This window comes from Lagenorhynchus albirostris, chromosome 4 (genome assembly GCF_949774975.1).
Source record: "Lagenorhynchus albirostris chromosome 4, mLagAlb1.1, whole genome shotgun sequence".
NCBI lineage: Eukaryota > Metazoa > Chordata > Mammalia > Artiodactyla > Delphinidae > Lagenorhynchus > Lagenorhynchus albirostris.
The window spans coordinates 65,642,049-65,662,351 of NC_083098.1; the positions used below are offsets into that span (position 1 = coordinate 65,642,049).

Genomic DNA, 20,303 nt, shown 5'->3' on the forward strand with positions numbered 1-20,303 from the left:
TAGTTGATTTTTCTAATTTCCCATTTGTGTCTCATTTATTACAATAAATATACATGTACATTTATATATAATACATATAGATATTTGTTTTCTCATTCACTAGTTTGTTATATTTTCATAGCCCATGCCAAAACTTGCCTCTGTGCTGTGCTTAATGAAGTAAATTTAAGTAAGTAAATTGTCATGAATTAGACAACTGCACAGAGATATTGAATGCTTGAGGTAGGCAGAATGATTCAGACTTGATCTTGCCAGTACTAGGTTGTCATTATCAGTGATGCCAAGGTTAAAGTGGTCTTCTAGGGCAATATGCAGGATAAATTAACTGCTGAGAACAAGGTGAAAGAATACTGTTTAAGAGGTTCTTATAGCTATCTATGTATTATGTAATACATATGTAATAGATACTTTATGTATTTATATTTATATATATTTACATACATTATATAATACATACCTTCAAATTAGAATGTAGAGAAATATTTTTGAAATAATAACATTTCATGAGATGGAATGTAGAATGTACAAGAAATAGAAATTGAAAGATGGCTCAAATCTTTAAGCCTAAGAAACTTGAGAAAATTTTGGTTCTAATAACAGAAGAACTGATAAAAGGAGTTGAGATGATGAGATAAATATTAAATAAAAATTACAGTTTAAAATTAAAATCCTTCTTGTGTATTCATTTTAAGCATTTCCTATTTTTCATTCTGCCCAATGACTATATTAAGTATACAGATAAATATGTGTCTTGAAAGTGATAGAGAAAGAACAGTAGGCTCTTTGTTAATTTTTTATGTAATTTTCCTGCCTTTATTGTACTCTGCTGAGTATTTGCTTTGATGCGTGTAGCCAATGAACATTCTGCATATAATATCTGAATTCAAGTTGCATTGTCAAATTTTTAACTTATCAATGGGCATCAGAGCAGATATTTTAAAATACGTTTTATTTAGTGAAAATTTTTTATAATAAACTTTATGCATTTGAAAATTTAGAATCTGATGAGTTTTCACCTAATATGTCAAAAATCACAAAATCACAACTACAATCAATGTACAGAATGTTTCCATCACTTCCCACAGTGCCCTCATGTCTCTTTATAGTCCTGTCCCCCACTTCCCTGTTGGCTCTAGACAATTACTTATCTGATTTTTACTATTATACATTAGTTTGCATTTTCTTAAACCCTATAAAAATGGAATCATGTGTTTTATAGATTTTGTTTCTGGCATCTTTTACTCTGTATGATATTTAATCCTTGTTGTTGCATGGATCAACAGTTGTTGTGTTATTGCTTTGTTCTTTTTAAATTACTATATAGTGTCTCGTTGTACGGATATATTGCATGCTTTTAATCTTTTCATCATTCATGGATAATTAAATTGTCTTCAGAACTTGCTCTCCTAAAAAAAAGATATGTTGTGTATTCATGTTCAAACTTTTTGTGTGGATGTATGTTTTCACTTATTTTGGCTAAATACACTGGAATGGAATAATCGTATTTTAGGTAAATTTTTACTTTTATAAGAATGTGCCAAAACTTTTTCCAAAATAGCTGTATTGTTTTACATACTCAGCAGCAGTGTATGGGAGTTGGTCTTCCTACATTTTTGCTATTTTAATAGTTGTTTTCTGGTATTTAATTGTCACTTTAATTTTCATTTGTTTGATAGGTAATGATGTTGAGCATTTTTTGATGCGGTTATTCGCCTTTTATTTATTTTCTTGTAAAAGTATCTGTTCAAAGTTATGTCAATTATTAAATTTTATTTGTATTATTATTGTTTTAAGAGTCCCTTTTGTACTGTATACAATTCCTTATCAGATATATGATTTGCAAATAACTTTTCACATTCTGTGGCTTATAGTTTATTTTCTCAACAATATTTTCTTTATTGCCTTTTGAAGAGAAAATGTTTCTAAATTTTATGAATGCAACTTTTCATGCTTTTCTTTCATTTTCAAAATAATGTTTGCTTCCTATAAAACAAAGTTTTACTTATGGTGATGTGATATCAAGAGGCTGTATAATATGCTATCTTCTATGAGTTTTACAGTTTTAGCTTTTACATGTATATCTATGATTCATTTGGTTTAATTTTGTAATTGTTGTAAACTACTGGTAAACATTTTTATTTTTAATATGGGCATCAACTTTCCAGCATCATTTATTGAAAAACATTTGCTGAAAAGCTCAGTTTGAGATACACCCAGACTTTTGGGGATCTTATTCTCAATTCTTCCTTCACTGCAAAGTAAATAACATACAAGTCAGCCCACTGAGCTGACTTTTCTTACCTTCTTCGATAAGAGTTTTTCGACCAGTTGGTCATAGTGTGGTCATAGTGTGGTGGCCTTCCAAACAGCATGCTGTCTGTCCTCCTTGGAACTTCTGTAAGCCAAGAAAAATTTTTTGGTCAATAGAGAGCAGTTCATAGGGTATTGCCTACTTGGCAATAGAATCCATGATCTCCTCAGGTGGATCCAAAGTCAGTCCTAGAGGAAAACAGTTGACTGCACTTGAATGCAGTTAGTACCTCCTTGCATTCCTCGGGCAGCTGGTTTCTGCATGAACCATTTCCATTTCATTATAGAGCTCTTCTCACTGCCTTCTTTATTAGAGTGTTTTTTCATCATTACTCATGCTGTTATAGCTATTTCAGGTTTCAAGATTATTTTATGTTCTTTCTCATAGGGAGAGTTTCAAATAATACCCAATAGTAAGCCCCAACAATTGTTTCTCAAACTGTGTGTACTAGAATGGCACATCTGGAATTTTCTGGTCAGATATTCCAGAGGTCACATTAGGCTTTTGTCGTAAGCTCCAGTCTGCATAAGTGTGAGTTGTATATACTTCCAAAATTATATTTGAGAGAGGATCATACAGACCAAAAGATATTGATTTAGTCACTGTCTTTTCCAGCTTAGATGTAGTCTGCTGTAGTTCAGCTGCATTCAAATATATCTTTTTGGGGGAGGTTGTCGTATGAATAGGAGGTAGCAGTATGCTCAGATGTGGAATGTAAATCCTCTAAAATGCTAACAACATGACCAGGCTCTATTCTTCTTGCTTAGTTCCAGGGGTTGGCAATGATAGCACTTTGAGTTGCCTGTGAAAATCATGATTAGCTTCTGCCTAGGTTAGTTTAAAGAATTCCACCATTTGGACAAAATCCTGGACTTTAGCTGGATTTATTAACTAGCCTCTGTTAGTCACGTGTGTCACTACTGTGTTTAAGTCAGTCCTAGCTTGCTTTTCAGTTTCTGATATTATTATGATAACATTATTGTAGGGTGTTATTACAATCAAGACTTGCTTCAAGATCAAGTCCAAATCCCTCCTAACTAAATTGTAACCATAAGCTGGTGAAATCAAATAAACCTCTGGCAATACAATAAATGTGAATTGGATTCTTCCCATGTGAAAGCAAACCAGTTAACTCTTTTCCTAGATCGGTTTTGAGATAAAAGCATTTACAAGATCCCTGATTACCAGTCTTTTTTAGCCTGTTGTAATTTTTGCACGATTGAAACTGTATCAAGCATTGTTGGTATTGTAGGTGGAAAGCAGACACAATAAATCTGATATGACTTTTCATGGCTTAATTTTCCAGTAGTAAGTTTACATGGTGTTATAGGTTAGATTGTGTCTCCCCCAAAACTCATATGTTTAAGTCCTAAATGCTTGTACCTTAGAATGTGATCTCACTTGGTGATAGGGTCTTTACAGAGATAATCAAGCTAAAATGGGGTTATTAGGATGAGTATTAATCCAATATGACTGATAACCTTATAAAAAGGGAAAATTTGTAAACAGAGATATAGGTAGAGGGGATACAATGTGAAGACCGATAGGTAGAAGACAGCCATCTATAAGCCAAGGAGAAAGGCTTGGAACAGACCCTTCCCTTACAGCACTCAGAAGGAACCAACCCTACCAATACCTTGATATTGGACTCCTAGCCTCCAGAACTGTGAGATTAAATATTTATATTGTTTAAGCAGTCTGTGGTACTTTGTAATGACATCCCTCCCAAACTAATGCACATGCAAAGAGGTTCCTCTTAATCAGAGAATTTACAACATAATTGTAAGTGAACATCTTGATCATCATAAAGTCAATCCAGCATGGCTTGCATATACAATATATCAGCTACCTCATCTGGGATTTCCACTTGGTTTTTAAAGGAGAAAAAAGCAAATTTATCTTATAAAGGTAAAAAATTTCATAAAAGCTTTTATCCAGTCTACCAGGCTATTCTTCCCTGGGGAGCAAACTGCTTTGTGTTTGGAACATATATAGACATTGTGACTGTTCAGTAGTAATCTGTGCTTTTTGCATCAACCCAAACATGCATCTCCATTCTGTAGCATCAAACCCAAGGAGACTGCTTCTAAGTTAGTCACTCTCAAAATCCATTTCAGTGAAGCTCTTTAGGAAGCTGATAACATTGATTCACTAAAAAGACAACTCCTGGGCTTCCCTGGTGGCGCAGTGGTTGAGAGTCCGCCTGACGATGCAGAGGACACGGGTTCGTGCCCCGGTCCGGGAAGATCCCACATGACGCGGAGCAGCTGGGCCCGTGAGCCATGGCCGCTGAGCCTGCGCGTCAGGAGCCTGTGCTCCGCAATGGGAGAGGCCACAACAGTGAGAGGCCCGCGTACCGCAAAAAAAAAAAAAAAAAAAAAGACAACTCCTTTACACTATATCTCCTGGTTTCAGGGGTTTCTTGGATTCTCCTAGCCCCACCACTTGGACTACTGTCTTGATAACCAGAGGTCATAGAGATACTTTGTGTTGTTCCAGTTTAATTCTCCCTCTGGTGCAAGCCCTGAGGCTAATAGCCATTGCTTGGACTCAGAAATTTGAGCTCAGCACAAGGCCAAGATTTGCCCCAACACAGCCTTTAATTCCATTTTAAAATTATTAGAGATAACAATAACCAACTGATTGTATGTTTAGCTTGTGCCTTGTCATTTTACATTTCCTTAGGTATCAATTGAACCACAATTCTTCAGAAGTTGGATGTGTCATTCCCAAATTCCATTGGTTACCTTAATCTCCAGTAACTGAAATCAGTGCAGCTGTTGTCTCATGCCTGGCAGTGGTGACTTGGTAGCCATCCAGTTATCAAAATTTCATCATTTCTTACTCTCTTATCCTTCTTTTTACTAAAAAATGCTTTTATCTTGTTTCAGTGAGTCAGTGACGTTCTTTACTTTTTCTTCAGTCTTTTTTCTTTGTTTTGTGTTTAATAATTTATAATACTATGTCTTCATCATCACTAATCTTTTTCTAAAAGGTGTAATCTGCAATTAATCTCATTCAGTGTATTTTTCTTCTCAAACATTAGAGATTTTTATCTCTAGAATTTCAATTTAGGTCTTTTTATAACTTCTCTTTACTAAACACATTCAAAGTTTCATTCAACTTGAACTTTTTGAACAGAGTTTTACTAAGTGATTTAGAGTTCTTTTCTAATAATTCTAACATGTCAGTCATTTTGAGGGTCTGCTTCATTTTGTTGATTTTTCTACATATTTTTTTTGTAAATTTATTTATTTTATTTTATTTATTTATTTTTTGGCTGCGTTGGGTCTTCGTTGCTGCTAGTGGGCTTTCTCTAGTTGCAGTGAGCGGGGCTACACTTTGTTGCGGTGTGTGGGCTTCTCATTGTGGTGGCTTCTCTTTTTGGAGCATGGGCTCTAGGGTGCATAGGCTTCAGTAGTTGTGGCACATGTTGCTCTGTGGCATGTGGGATCTTCCCGGACCAGGGCCTGAACCCCTGTTCCCTGCATTGGCGGGCGGATTCTTAACCACTGTGCCACCAGAGAAGTCCTGAGTTTTCTACATATTATGGGTCATATTTCTCAGCTTTATTTTGCTTAATAATTTGTTACTGGATGCAAGCCATTGTGATTTTTTTCTTTGTTGATTTGATTACTAAATATTTTTGTATTCATATAAATATTCTCGAATTCTGTACTGGTGTGCACTTAAGTTACTTGGACTTGTGAAGAGAGAATAATGGCTTTCCTACCAAATGTCTATGTCCTAATCTCCATAACCCGTTAATATGTTACCTTATATGGATGGCAGAAGGGACTTTGCAGATGTGATTAAGGACCTTGAGATAGTGCGATTATCCTGGTTTATCTTGGTTGCCCAATACAATCATCAGTCTTTAAAAGAGGAAGATCAAAGTAGAAGGAGCCATAACTAAGGATGCAGAACCACATGTACCTTGGCAAAATTTTAAAACACTTTACATAAAGAGACAAATTTTAAAATTGCCCTAAACCTAAGCCCTGCTATGCCTCAATGATAGCAAAACTCCAATGTTCCAGCAATTAAAGTCAGGATGTAGCCTCCCTAGGCAGCTCTCACTGGAAAGGTGGTTGCCACTGAGATTCAAGGCTCCTCTGCTTTGTAGAGTCCATGAAACCTGGCAAAATCCTTTTTTTCTCCCTTGTCAGTTCAGCTGAGCAAACTCTGCTCATACCTTTCAGTCTTTCCCAGCTCTGTACCTTCCTGCCAGTCTAGCAGGGTACAGATTTCCCAACTCCTGACATAGCACCACACCTGGTGACTCTAACCATCCTCCTTCAACTCATGAAACTAAATTCCCATCTCACTCCTAACACTGACCATCTGCCCTGTCTACATTAGCTGCCAGAAATTTGATTGGGGTTTTCTAATGTTTCTGGAACTCAATTACTGTGAATAACTACATTTGACTAATTTCTTCTGCTTCTTTCTTTCCCATAATCTGATTCTTTATTTTCAGATATTTTGCCACCTATACTAGAGCTTGATTCAAAATAACAGCTGATTCTGTATTTGAGATGTGAAACCAACAGAATCATAATGTTATTTTGAGTAGACTTTCTTTCTAGTGTCACTTTTACCTATTTGTTTTATCTTCTTGTGGCAGCCATGAACTTGCACTGCTCAGATTGCTTGCTGTGGAGCACAGATGACTGGCAGCTCTAGCTGCTGCCCTTATCAATCCACAATGGCATTCACCCTAAGCCTGCCTATTCCCTGGGATATTCCCGAACAGTAATTTAACACAGCCACTTTAGTAGTGTCAACTTATTCTGATGGGCCATGAGATTTGAATAATGGGTAACTTTGGTTCTGGTCTTTCATTAGCCTAGCTGAAATTTTCAGACTTGTGCTGAAGTCTGAGAGTCTTTCTATCCAAGTCTCATTCTTTCGTCCTCTCCTATTAGAAGTGTCAGACCTGCATTAGAGTCTGAAGGCTACTCCTCACTACTCTTTATTCTTCACAGGAATTTCCTGCAATAAATGTCTTGCAATCCAATTCCTTGTCAGCATCTGTTTCTTAGAGGACCCAAATCAAACCTCTGCCATTGAAGGAAAGTGTGTGTGTAATGAGAGAGAGAGAGAGAGTTAGAGGTAGTGCTATTAAAATTCATATTGTATGTGAAAAAATACTCTTCCTTTGACAGGCTGTGTAAAATGGCTGCTAAATAAAAATGAAGCTTAAGCTAATACATTTCAATAATTTACAACATTCCAAATCTTTTTAAAAGTAAAAACAAGGAAACAGAGAACTTAATGGGAGAGATAAAAATAAATTCCACAAGAAAACGAAGCCAAGACAAGAATTTAACCTTTTATTTCTTTCCGTTTTACCATGTCCTAAACAACTGAAGAAAATGTTATAAAATTACCATTAATTGGATGACTCTTGAAATTGTTATCTGCGTGCTTTTGAAAACCATAACGATGGTCAACAATAAGATCAAAATATCTCTTACATATATTGATTATCTGGGTAATTCGTGCAGCTACAAATAACACCATATATTCTAGAAACATATGCCCTTTCTACATGAACTTAAGAAGGCCAATATCACTTCTTCTTCCTTTCTGAGATCAATTACTTCCTCAGACTTTGAAATGTTCCTCTTTGTTAACCATTTTGTCTCCTATTCTACAGTAAATCCTCGTCAGAATCAGATAACTTATAGTTCTTCACTAAATAGAGTTGTTTTATTATCTCTAATTTTTCCTTTGAGGTTTCCATAAAAATGACATTTCCCCTGAATAAAATTATATTGTAAAATAAAATAAATTTCATTAAGTATAATTTACTGCTTAAGGAGATAAAAATTCATGTTATGATACTTGCTCATTTTCTTTTATGCTTACATTTGTTATATAAAACATTATTAGAAAAAGTACTGTGATTATGTACAAAGAATAATTGAAATCATTGGAAATACTTCTTGATAAATCCAGTTTCCAAACTCTTCTATGCCATGTCTTTGTCCGATCTGTTTGTTTGAAATTCCTTACCTATCTTCTCATCTGAAAAAAAAAGCTAATCCTCTGTGGCAGGTCGTACTCCCCAGGATTACCACAAACGAATTCTCTCATTACACAGGCTATGCTTTCAATGAGATGTTATGTTCCTTTTATAGGGAGGTGGGGCTATTGCTTCCACTGGCATTTGGGCAGGCCTGTACCTGCAGTTGAAGTATATTTTGTAACTTCCAAGGCCAGGTTATAAAGGGCAACACTACACCACTTGGCTGTCTTGGGATGCTCACTCTTGTATTCCCGCCACCACACTGCAGGTAGGCAAGAACGCTTGCAAATCATGGGAGGAAAGCATCTCGAAGGTGACTCTTCCAGTTCCTGGTCAAGCCACTTCAACTCAGGTCACATGCAGCAGAGATGAGCCTTCCCTACTGAGTACTTCCCAAATTGCAAGTTCAAGATCTCAACGGTTGATTATTTTTTGTTGTTGTTGATAATTGTTCATTGTTGTTTTAAGGCAATAAGTTTTGAAGATCCTTGTTATGTAACAATATTACATGAAACATCACTGTTTTAGACTGTTCAGGCTGTTATAACAGAATACTACAAACTAGATGACTTATAAACAATAGAAATTTATTTCTCACAGTTCTGGGGGCTGGAAGTCTGAGATCAGGGTGCCACTATGGTTATGTTCTGGTGAAGGCCCTCTTTCAGGTTGTAGACTGCTGGCTTCTTGCTGTGCCCTCACAGGGTAGAAGGGCCAGGGATCTCTCCGGGACCTCTCTTATAAGGGCACTAATTCCATTCATAAGAGCTCTGTCCTCATGACTCAATCACAACCCAAAGGCCCAACTCCTAATATTATCACAACATGCATTAGGTTGTTAACATATGAATTTGGGGGGCACAAATAGAATATAGAAATAATCCTTCAATATCCAACTCAAATTCCTCCTCCTCTGTGAACATTTTTGTCAAATCCTCCAGGTTCCAGTAAGTCATTGCTACTTTTTGTAGTGAAACATTATTTTCACATCTCTATTCTAATACTCACTTATATGCCTAGCTCACTTACTAGACTAGCATGTCTTCCAAAGCATGTATGAATGACTCATATAGTTTCACCATTCTGGTCCATAACTCAGTGCATGGCACATGGGGATTTGTAAGAATGCATGTTAAATGAAAAATCTAAGAGTATATTAATGAAAGCATAAATGATAGAAACAATAAATGACTGAATAAATAGTTGTCTGACTGAATATCTTAACATATCTGAATGTTAAAATAATAAAAACATTTTCATTTGTTTTGCTGACATATTGTTATATTTGCCTCTGCTTTACTGTGTGACCTTGACCAATTTTATGCCTTCAATTCCTGACTAACATTAGAGTCTTAGAATTTAGAAATAAATTCTAAATGGCCTTAATCTTTATCAAATTTTTTTCTAGTTGAGAAAAAACATACAGAGATAGTAAGAATTTACCCAAGACTATACAGCTAATAAGCATAAAAACTGGATCCTTACTCTAGGCCAATGTACTTTATTTTGACCAACAAACTTTAAACTTTGGATTGTCAGTTTGCTGCTGTATCCTTTTCACAACAAGAGAAAATTAATATTAATATATTATGGTCTATGCTAATGTTTAAAAAGCTCAAGCAAAACCGAACATTTGCCCAGCTATCTTAATATAAGTAAGCATGGCTGGGAAAAATAAAAAGATAAGACATTGCTCAGTTGTCTTGCTAACAAAAATATATAGATGTCAAACGGCATTTTGAAAATAAACATCAAGGGGCAGCATTTTTAGCTCAGGTGTTACCAAGGTGTTCTTCTTCAACTAGTCTGCCCTTTTCTTTATTAACACACTGAATGGTGAGTAAGTATAGATATTTGAGTTGCCAAGGTCCACCACAGATAGAATTTTGTTGTCTCTAATGTCCTCAGCAGTGAGTCTATGTATTTTTCATCTCATTAGATGTGGGAATCAACGATTTCTATAGTTCCATAAACAGATTTGCCAAGTCTATTGTTTTGAAAGTATTTTTGAAATTCTTGATTGGTTTCTTCTTTTTATATCAAAGAGCTAGGATAATTGTTTCCAGACTAATGTTAATCCAGATCATTCGCTGCAGAAATCAAATCGGTGTTTGTGATTTTGAACTGCTTTGAAAATCATACAATCACATGAACTCTAATGATAATGTGGTTTTCTGAGAATTACCAAAGACAATGAACAGTGTGATACAATCTTGTGAAGTTTCATTCAGTTGACCAGTGAAATAGTATAGATTGAATTATCCATCCTTGACTTGCTGTTTTAATTGCAGTTACTTTTTGAGAGTTGACTAAATTTTAATACATATAATGTAGGACAGTTATCATTCCTTTTATTGCTGATAAGAATATTGGTGATTACATGTATAACTTATATCCATTAGAAGTAGAAACTGATAAAACAATGTGGTGAAAAATAAAATAAAATTTCCATGACCTGTTTTTGCCAGCCAGTGTTAAAGGGAGAATATCTGTTTTGCCATAGAGCAAGGCTAGAGGATTTAGTTGCTGCTTCAGGCCATTAGTAGTAACAATGACTGATACTGGGCCATAGTCTTGGCAAATGCATTTTCACTTTTCTCTGTCTACTTACTTCTTGCCTTCTTTTTCTTTTTTCCTTTCATTCTGATGATGACTTTAGTCCTGTAGGTGACATCTCTAGATATGGTGGCACTCAGAACTACAGAAAGTTCTGATCCTATCAAGATCAGGGGACTAGCTGATTAACTATTTCTAGGACTCAAAACTTTGGTCCAGGCTGGAAATTATCAGAATAGCATGTTGTTTCAAGGAAGCAGTTAGTTGCTTATAAATTCTTATGTATTTTTGGTGTGAATTTACTTTTAATCTTTATATTATAAATATATACCTTCTGCCCTCCTTAAGAAGAATGAGTATCATACTACATATCCCTTTGAGAAATATCTTCTAAAATAAAGTGAATTTATTTCAAATAAAAAAATTCTGACAATGCGTTTTATGTGAAAGAGCATTTTGCACCATTTCTCTGTTTTTCTTCTTTGATACTGTTAAACGTGCGCTCATTCTTAGAACAAACTTTGATGGATTTTATACTTATACAGTGCCCTTATTTTAACCCTAGTTCTTCCTAGGTTGTCTTCCATTCCTTGACATATTTCTGTGAGAGATGAGTCTTATGTTGTTATCTATTCTCCGATACTTTAACTCCAGTTCCAGGTCAACTGCCTTTAGGATAATTCTGTTTTATTATCAAAACATCACATAAAACTCAACATATTCCAAATCACAGTTTATTTTAAAATTTTCAAAATCATTTTAGTCCGAAGCTTCAAAACCACCTTGAATGTGAGGGCAACCTGGCTGCATTCTCTCTTATCCCATGTGGATCAAGCCTTGACTCATGAGCCTCCCATGTTATCCAGTCACATTCTATAGCAGTCCCTATACAGGAATATTTCCTTCCAAATTCTCCCTCAATATTGTCACAGCCACCACCCTGGCCCTACTTCCATCATTCAATGTGCAATATCACAGTAATTGCCTTCTGGATGGTCTGTATGACCCCAGGTCCTCTCTTTTTTCTCAAACTTTATAGTTGTTTGACTCAACTTCCTATTGCACTGACTTCCATATGAATCTCACTTACTTACACTACTTTACCCTGGAGTTCTTATTTTGTGAAATGAGTGCACCATGCCTACTGGCCCTATGGTAATAAAGACTCAAGTGTAAAAGGTAAAAATGTGTGTATTATCTTGATTTATTCAGAGTAAAAGACAGGAAATTAAAAATGAAACTTTTTGTCAGCACGTAGTATGTGTAAGGTAATGTGCCAAAATTTCCTTTCTTCAAAATTATAGTGGCTAGGGAAAATATCTGCTTTTGTGGGTAACTTATTGGATAGTGCCTTCAAGTGATAAATTAAAATACAGAGTTCATTTGGAGATATTGGAGATGATTTTATATCATCCAATTTTATGTATGCTACCTTGTTTAAGCGGTTGGCCCTAGTATAATTTGTGGTGAGATGTTAAAGAAGGAATAATCTGGGTCTCCTTGCATTCATATGGCTGTATGTTCTGTGGTATCCATAGGATATGTCATGAGTAATCTGGGATCTGAAAAGCAATGATTACCTATCCTTGTAGTAGGTATAAAGGAGATAAGAATTTTAGCTGTATTGATTGTAATGTTGACACTCATTGAGCAATAATTATTTATTCTACTTCTCCACTTAAGCTCTTGAAGAAATATTCAAAATAAATATGATTTAAGAACTAGAGGGATGGACCTTCAAGATGGTGGAGGAGTAAGACATGGAGATCACCTTCCTCCCCACAAATACATCAAAAATACATCTACAAGTGGAACAACTCCTCCAGAACACCTACTGAATGCTGGCAGAAGACCTCAGACCTCCCAAAAGGCAAGAAACTCCCCACGTACCTGGGTAGAGCAAAAGAAAACAGAAAAAACAGAGACGAAAGAATAGGATAGGACCTGCACGTCTGAGAGTGGGTTGAGAAGGAGGAAAGGTTTCCACACACTAGGAAGCCCCTTCACTGACAAAGATGGGGTTTTGGTGGGGGGGGAAGCTTCAGAGCCACGGAGGAGAGCGCAGCAACAGGGGTGCAGAGAGCAAAGCAGAAAGATCCCCACACAGATTGGTGCCGACCAGCACTCACCAGCCTGAAACTATTGTCTGCTCACCTGCTGGGGCAGGTGGGGGCTGGGAGCTGAGGCTCAGGATTCAGAGGTCAGATCCCAGGGAGAGGACTGGGGTTGGCTGCGTGAACACAGCCTGAGGGGGGCTGGTGTGCCATAGCTAGCTGGGAGGGAGTCCGGGAAAAGGTCAGGACCTGCTGAAGAGGCAAGAGACCACTGTTTTGGGGTGCGTGAAGAGAGGGGATTCCTTCCCTCTCTCCACAGAAGGCAGAGCACTGCCTAAATAGCTCCAGAGTTGGACGCAAGCCACGGCTATCAGCTGCGACCCCAGAGACGGGCATGAAATGCTAAGGCTGCTGGGGCTGCCACCAAGAATCCTGTGTGCAAGCACAGGTAACTATCCCCACCCACACCCCCAGGAGCCTGTGAAACCCACCACTGCCAGGGTCCCATGATCCAGGAACAAGTTCCCCAGGAGAACACACAGTGTGCCTCAGGATGCTGCAATGTCACACCAGCCTCAGCCACCACAGGCTTGCCCCGCATTCAAATTATGACTACTGTACCCCTCTCTCCCCCAGGCCTGAGTGACTCAGAGCTCCTTAAACAGCTGCTGCTTTAACCCCCTCCTTCCTGGGCAGGGAACAGATGCCTGAGGGCGACCTAGATGCAGAGGTGAGGCCAAAACTAAAGCTGAACCCAGGTGCTGTGCAAACAAAGAAGAGAAAGGGAAATTTTTGTGCAGCCTCAAGAGCAGCGGATTAAATGCCCACAATCAACTTGATGTACCCTGCATCTGTGGAAACCTGAATAGACAAGAAATCATCCCAAAATTGAGGCAGTGGACTTTGGAGGAACTGTAGACTTGGGGTTTGCTGTCTAAGACTGATTTGTTTATGATATTTATGTTTACCTTAGTTTAGTTTTTAGCACTTGTTATCATTGGTGGATTTGTTTATTGGTTTGGTTGTTCTCTTCCTTTTTTTTCTGTTTTTGAATTATTATTATTTTATGTTAATAATTATTTTTCTTTCTTTTTTTCTCCCTTTTCTTCTGAGCCATGTGGCTGACAGGGTCTTAGTGCTCCAGCCTGGTGTCAGGCCTGAGGCTCTGAGGTGAGACAGCTGAGTTCTAGACATTGGACCACCAGAGACCTCCTGGCCCCACAACATCAATAAGCGAGAGCTATCCCAGAGATCTCTGTCTCAGTGCTAAGACCCAGCTTGCCCAACAGCAAGCAAGCTCCAGTGCTGGACGCCCCATGCCAAAAAACTAGTAAGATAGGAACACAACCCTGCCCATTAGCAGAGAGGCTGCCTAAGATCAAATCAAATTCACAGACACCCCAAAACACACCACCAGACGCAGCCCTGCCCATCAGAAAGACAAGATCCAGTCCCACCAACCAGAACACAGGCACCAGTCTCCTCCACTAGGAAACCTACACAACCCACTGAACCAACCTCACTCACTGGGGGCAGACACTGAAAACAACGGGAACTACAAACATGCAGCCTGTGAAAAGGAAGCACAAAACACAGTAAGTTAAACAAAATGTGAAGACAGAGAAATATGCAGTAGATGAAGGAGCAAGGTAAAAACCCACCAGACCAAACAAATAAAGAGGAAATAGGCACTCTACCTGAAAAAGAATTCAGAGTAATGATAGTAAAGATGATCCAAAATCTTGGAAATAGAATGGAGAAAATACAAGAAATGTTTAAGAAGGACTTAGAAGAACTAAACAGCAAACAAACAATGATGACCAACACAATGAATAAAACTTAAAATTCTCTAGAAGGGATCAATAGCAGAATAACTGAGACAGAACAACAGATAAATGACCTGGAAGATAAAATAGTGTAAATAACTACCACAGAGCAGAATAAAGAAAAAAGAATGAAAAGAATTGAGAACAGTCTCAGAGACATCTGGGACAACAAAAAATGCACCAACATTAGAATTACAGAGGTCCCAGAAGAAGAAGAGAAAAAGACAGGATCTGAGAAAATATTGCAAGAGATTATAGCTGAAAACTTTCCTAACGTGGGAAAGGAAATAGTCAATCAAGTCCAGGAAGCGCAGAGAGTCCCATTAAGGATAAATCTAAGGAGAAACAGGCCAAGACACATATTAATCGAACTATTAAAGTTCAAATACAAGAAAATAATGTTAAAAGCAGCAAGGGAAAAGCAACAAATAACATACAAGGGAATCCCCATAAGGTTAACAGCAGAAATTTTGCAAGCCAGAAGGGAGTGGCAGGACATATTTAAAGTGATGAAAGGGAAAAACTTACCACCAAGATTACTCTACCCAGCAAGGATCTCATTCAGATTCGACAGAGAAATTAAAAACTTACAGACAAGCAAAACTTAAGAGAATTCAGCACCACCAAACTAGCTTTACAACAAATGCTAGAGGAACTTCTCTAGGCAGGAAACAGAAGAGAAGGAAAAGACCTGCAAAAACAAACCCAAAATAATTAAGAAAATAGTAATAGGAATATACATATCGATAATTACCTTCTAAGTAAATGGATTAAATGCCCCAACCCAAAGACATAGACTGGCTGAATGGATACAAAAACAAGACCTGTATATATGGTGTCTACTAGAGACCAACTTCAGACCTGAGGACACATACAGACTGAAAGTGAGGGGATGGAAAAAGATATTCCATGCAAATGGAAATCTAAAGAAAGCTGGAGTAGCAATACTTACATCAGACAAAATAAACTTTAAAATAAAGACTATTACAAGAGACAAAGAAGGACACTACATAATGATCAAGGGATCAATCCAGGAAGAAGATATAACAATTGTTAATATTTATGAACCAAACATAGGAGCCCCTAAATACATAAGGCAAATGCTAACAGCCATAAAAGGGGAAATCAACAGTAACAAAATAATAGTAGGGGATTTTAACACCCCACTTTCACCAATGGACAGATGAACCAAAATGAAAATAAATAAGGAAACACAAGCTTTAAATGACACATTAGATAAGATGGACTTAATTGACATTTATAGGACATTCCACTCAAAAACAACAGAATACACTTTCTTCTCAAGTGCTATAGAACACTCTCCAGGATAGATCATATCTTGGGTCACAAATCAAGCCTTGGTAAATTTAAGAAAATGGAAATTATGTCAAGTATCTTTTCCAACCAAAATGCTATGAGAAATGCTATATCAATTACAGTAAAAAAAAAAAACCTGTAAAAATATAAACACATGGAGGCTAAACAATACACTACTAAATAACCAAGAGATCACTGAAGAAGTCAAAGAAGAGATCAACAAATATCTAGAAAAAAATGACAATGAAAACATGACAGTCCTAAACCAATGGGATGCAGCAAAAGCAGTTCTAGGAGAGAAGTTTATAACAATACAATCTTACCTCAAAAAACAAGAAAAATTTCAAATAAACAACCTAACCTTACACCTAAAGCAATTAGAGAAAGAACAAAAAAGCCCCAAAGTTAGCAGAAGAAAAGTAATCATAAAGATCAGGTCAGAAATAAATGAAAAAGAAATGAAGGGAATGATAGCAAAGATCAATAAAACTAAAAGCTGGTTCTTTGAGAAGATAAACAAAATTGATAAACCATTAGCCAGACTCATTAAGAAAAAAAGGGAGAAGACTCAAATCAACAGAATTATTAATGAAAAAGAAGTAACAACTGACCCTGCAGAAATACAAAGGATCATGAGAGATTACTACAGCAACTCTATGCCAATAAAATGGACAACCTAGAAAAAATGGACAAATTCTTCGAAAAGCACTACCTTCTGAGACTCAACCAGGAAGAAATAGAAAATATAAACAGAGCAATCAGAAGCACTGAAAATGAAATTGTGAATAAAAATCTTCCAACAAACAAAAGCCCAGGACCAGATGGCTTCACAGGTGAATTCTATCAAGCATTTAGAGACGAGCTATCACCTATCCTCTCAAATGCTTCCAAAATATAGCAGAGCAAGGAACACTCCCAAACTCATTCTACAAGGCCACCATTACCCTGATAACAAAACCAAAGATGTCACCAAAGAAAGAAAACTACAGGTCAATATCACTGATGAACATAGATGCAAAAATCCTCAACAAAATACTCGCAAACAGAATCCAACAGCCCATTAAAAGGATCATTCACCATTATCAAGTGGGGTTTACCCCAGGAATGCAAGGATTCTTCAATATATGCAATTCAATCAATGTGATACACCATATTGACCAACTGAAGGATAAAATCTGTATGATCATCTCAATAGATGCAGAAAAAGCTTTCACCAAAATACAACACACATTTATGATAAAAACTCTCCAGAGAGTAGGCATAGAGGGAACCTACTTCAACATAATAAAGGCCATATATGACAAACCCACAGTCAACATCATTCTCAATGGTGAAAAACTGAAAGCATTTCCTCTAAGTTCAGGAAGAAGACAAGGTTGCCCACTCTCACTATTATTATTCAACATAGTTTTGGAAGTTTTAGCCACAGTGATCAAAGAAGAAAAAGAAATAAAAGGAATACAAATTGGAAAAGAAGACATAAATCTGTCACTGTTTGCAGATGACATGATACTATACATAGAGAATCCTAAAGATGCTACCAGAAAACCACTAGAGCTAATCAATGAATTTGGTTGTAGCATGATACAAAATTAATGAACAGAAATCTCTTGCATTCCTATACATTAAATATGAAAAATCTGAAAGAGAAATTAAGGAAACACTTTAATTCACCATAGCAACAAAAAGAATAAAATGCCTAGGAATAAACCTACCTAAGAAGCAAAAGACCTGTATGGAGAGCTATAAGACACTGATGAAAAAACTTAAATATGATACAAACAGATGGAGAGATATACCATGTTCTTCGATTGGAAGAATCAACATTGTGAAAATGACTCTACTACCCCAAGCATTCTACAGATTCAGTGCAATCCCTGTCAAACTACCAATGGCATTTTTCACAGAACTAGAACAAAAAATTTCACAGTTTGTATGGAAACACAAAAGACCCCGAATAGCCAAAGTAATCTTGAGAAAGAAAAATGGAGCTGGAGGAAACAGACTCCCTGACTTCAGACTATATTACCAAGATACAGTAAACAAGACAGTATGGTACTGGCACAAAAACAGAAATAGAGATCAATGGAACAGGATAGAAAGCCCAGAGATAAACCCACGAACCAGATGGGTCACCTTATCTTTGATAAAGGAGGCAAGAATATACAATGGAGAAAAGACATCCTCTTCAATAAGTGGTGCTGGGAAAACTGAACAGCTACATGTAAAAGAATGAAATTAGAACACTCCCTAACACCATACACAAAAATAAACTCAAAATGGATTAAAGACCTAAATGTAAGGCCAGACACTATAAAACTCTTAGACGAAAACATAGGCAGAACATTCTATGACATAAATCACAACAAGATCCTTTTTGACCCACCTCCTAGAGAAATGGAAATAAAAACAAAAATAAACAAATGTGACCTACAGAAACTCAAAAGCTTTTGCACAGCAAAGGAAACCATAAACAAGACAAAAAGACAACCCTCAGAAGGGGAGAAAATATTTGCAAATGAAGCAGGTGACAAATGATTTATCTCCAAAATATACAAGCAGCTCATGCAGCTCAATATCAAAAAAAACAAACAACCCAATCCAAAATTGGCAAAAGACCTAAATAGACATTTCTCCAAAGAATATATACAGATTGCCAACAAACACATGAAAGGATGCTCAACATCACTAATCATTAGAGAAAAGCAAATCAAAACTACAGTAAGGTATCCCCTCAAACCAGTCAGAATGGCTGTCATCAAAAAATCTACAAACAATAAATGCTGGAGAGGGTCGGAGAAAAGGGAAACTTCTTGCACTGTTGGTGGGAATGTAAATTGATACAGCCACTATGGAGAAGAGTATGGAGGCTCCTTAAAGAACTAAAAATAGAACTACCATATGACCCAGCAATCCCACTACTGGGCATATAGCCTGAGAAAACCATAATTCAAAAGGGTCATGTACCACAATGTTCATTGCAGCACTACTTACAATAGCACGTACATGGAAGCAACCCAAGTATTCATCAACAGATATGGATAAAGAAGATGTGGCATGTATATACAATGGAATAATACTCAGCTATAAAAAGAAACGAAATTGAGTTATTTGTAGTGAGGTGGATGGACCTAGAGTCTGTCATACAGAGTGAAGTAAGTCAGAAAGAGAAAAACAGATACCGTATGCTAACACATATATATGGAATCTAAACAAATAAAAATGGTTCTGATGAACCTAGGGGCAGGACAGGAATAAAGATGCAGACATAGAGAATGTACTTGAGGACACAAGGAGAGGGAGGGGTAAGCTGGGCCGAAGTAAGAGAGTAGCCTTGACATATATCCTCTACCAAATGTAAAATAGATAGCTAGTGGGCAGCAGCTGCATAGCACAGGGAGATCAACTCAGTACTTTGTGACCAGCTAGAGGGGTGGGATAGGGAGGGTGGGAGGGAGACACAAGGGTGAGGGGATATGGGGATATAGGTATACATATAGCTGATTCACTTTGTTGCACAGCAGAAACTAGCACAACATTGTAAAGCAATTATACTCCAATAAAGATGTTATAGAAAAAATAGAACTAGAGGTATAACTTAAATATAGCCCAGTAAGTCATACCTGGGGCACTAACACCTTTTGTTGTTCTTGTTGCATTTAAGGTCAAGATAGCAAATGTGAATAATGAAACAATAATGAGAACAAATTTTTTTCTGTGTTGTTTTCTGTTTATTGATTCAAACTATGTATTCATTTTAGAAGTAAATATTCATTGACTAGTTTTAAATATAAAGTATTTTTTGGGAAATTTTTACTAAATTACACCCTGCTATGGATTGAATGTCTGTTGTCCATTTAACATTCATATACTGAAGCTCTAAACCCAATATAATGGTCTTGGAGGCAGGGACTTCGGGAAGTAATTAGATCATAAGAGTGAAGTCTTCATGAATGGGATAACAAGAAGAGACACTTATAAGAAAAGACACTAGAGAGACAATCTCTTTCTTGCTCATATGAGAACAGAGCAAGAAGGCCACCATCTGCAAACTAGGCAAAGGGCTCTCATCAGTCACCAAATGTGCTGACAGTCTGATCGTGGACCCCCCAGCCTCCAGAACTGTGAGAAATCAATGCTTGTTGTTTAAGTCATGAGTTTATGATATCTTTTTACAGCAGCCCTTGCACACTATAACACATCCC

At 36.9% G+C, this 20,303-nt stretch overlaps 1 long non-coding RNA gene across 1 annotated transcript in view; it reads right to left on the reverse strand.

Moving 5' to 3' along the window:
* Nucleotides 1-20,303, reverse strand: part of LOC132519327 (uncharacterized) — an 829,930-nt gene that overhangs the window by 546,263 nt on the left and 263,364 nt on the right. Inside the window, exon 2 of the long non-coding RNA XR_009540147.1 lies at nucleotides 2,302-2,395. This is a non-coding gene — a long non-coding RNA (uncharacterized LOC132519327). The remainder of the gene's footprint in view (nucleotides 1-2,301; nucleotides 2,396-20,303) is intronic.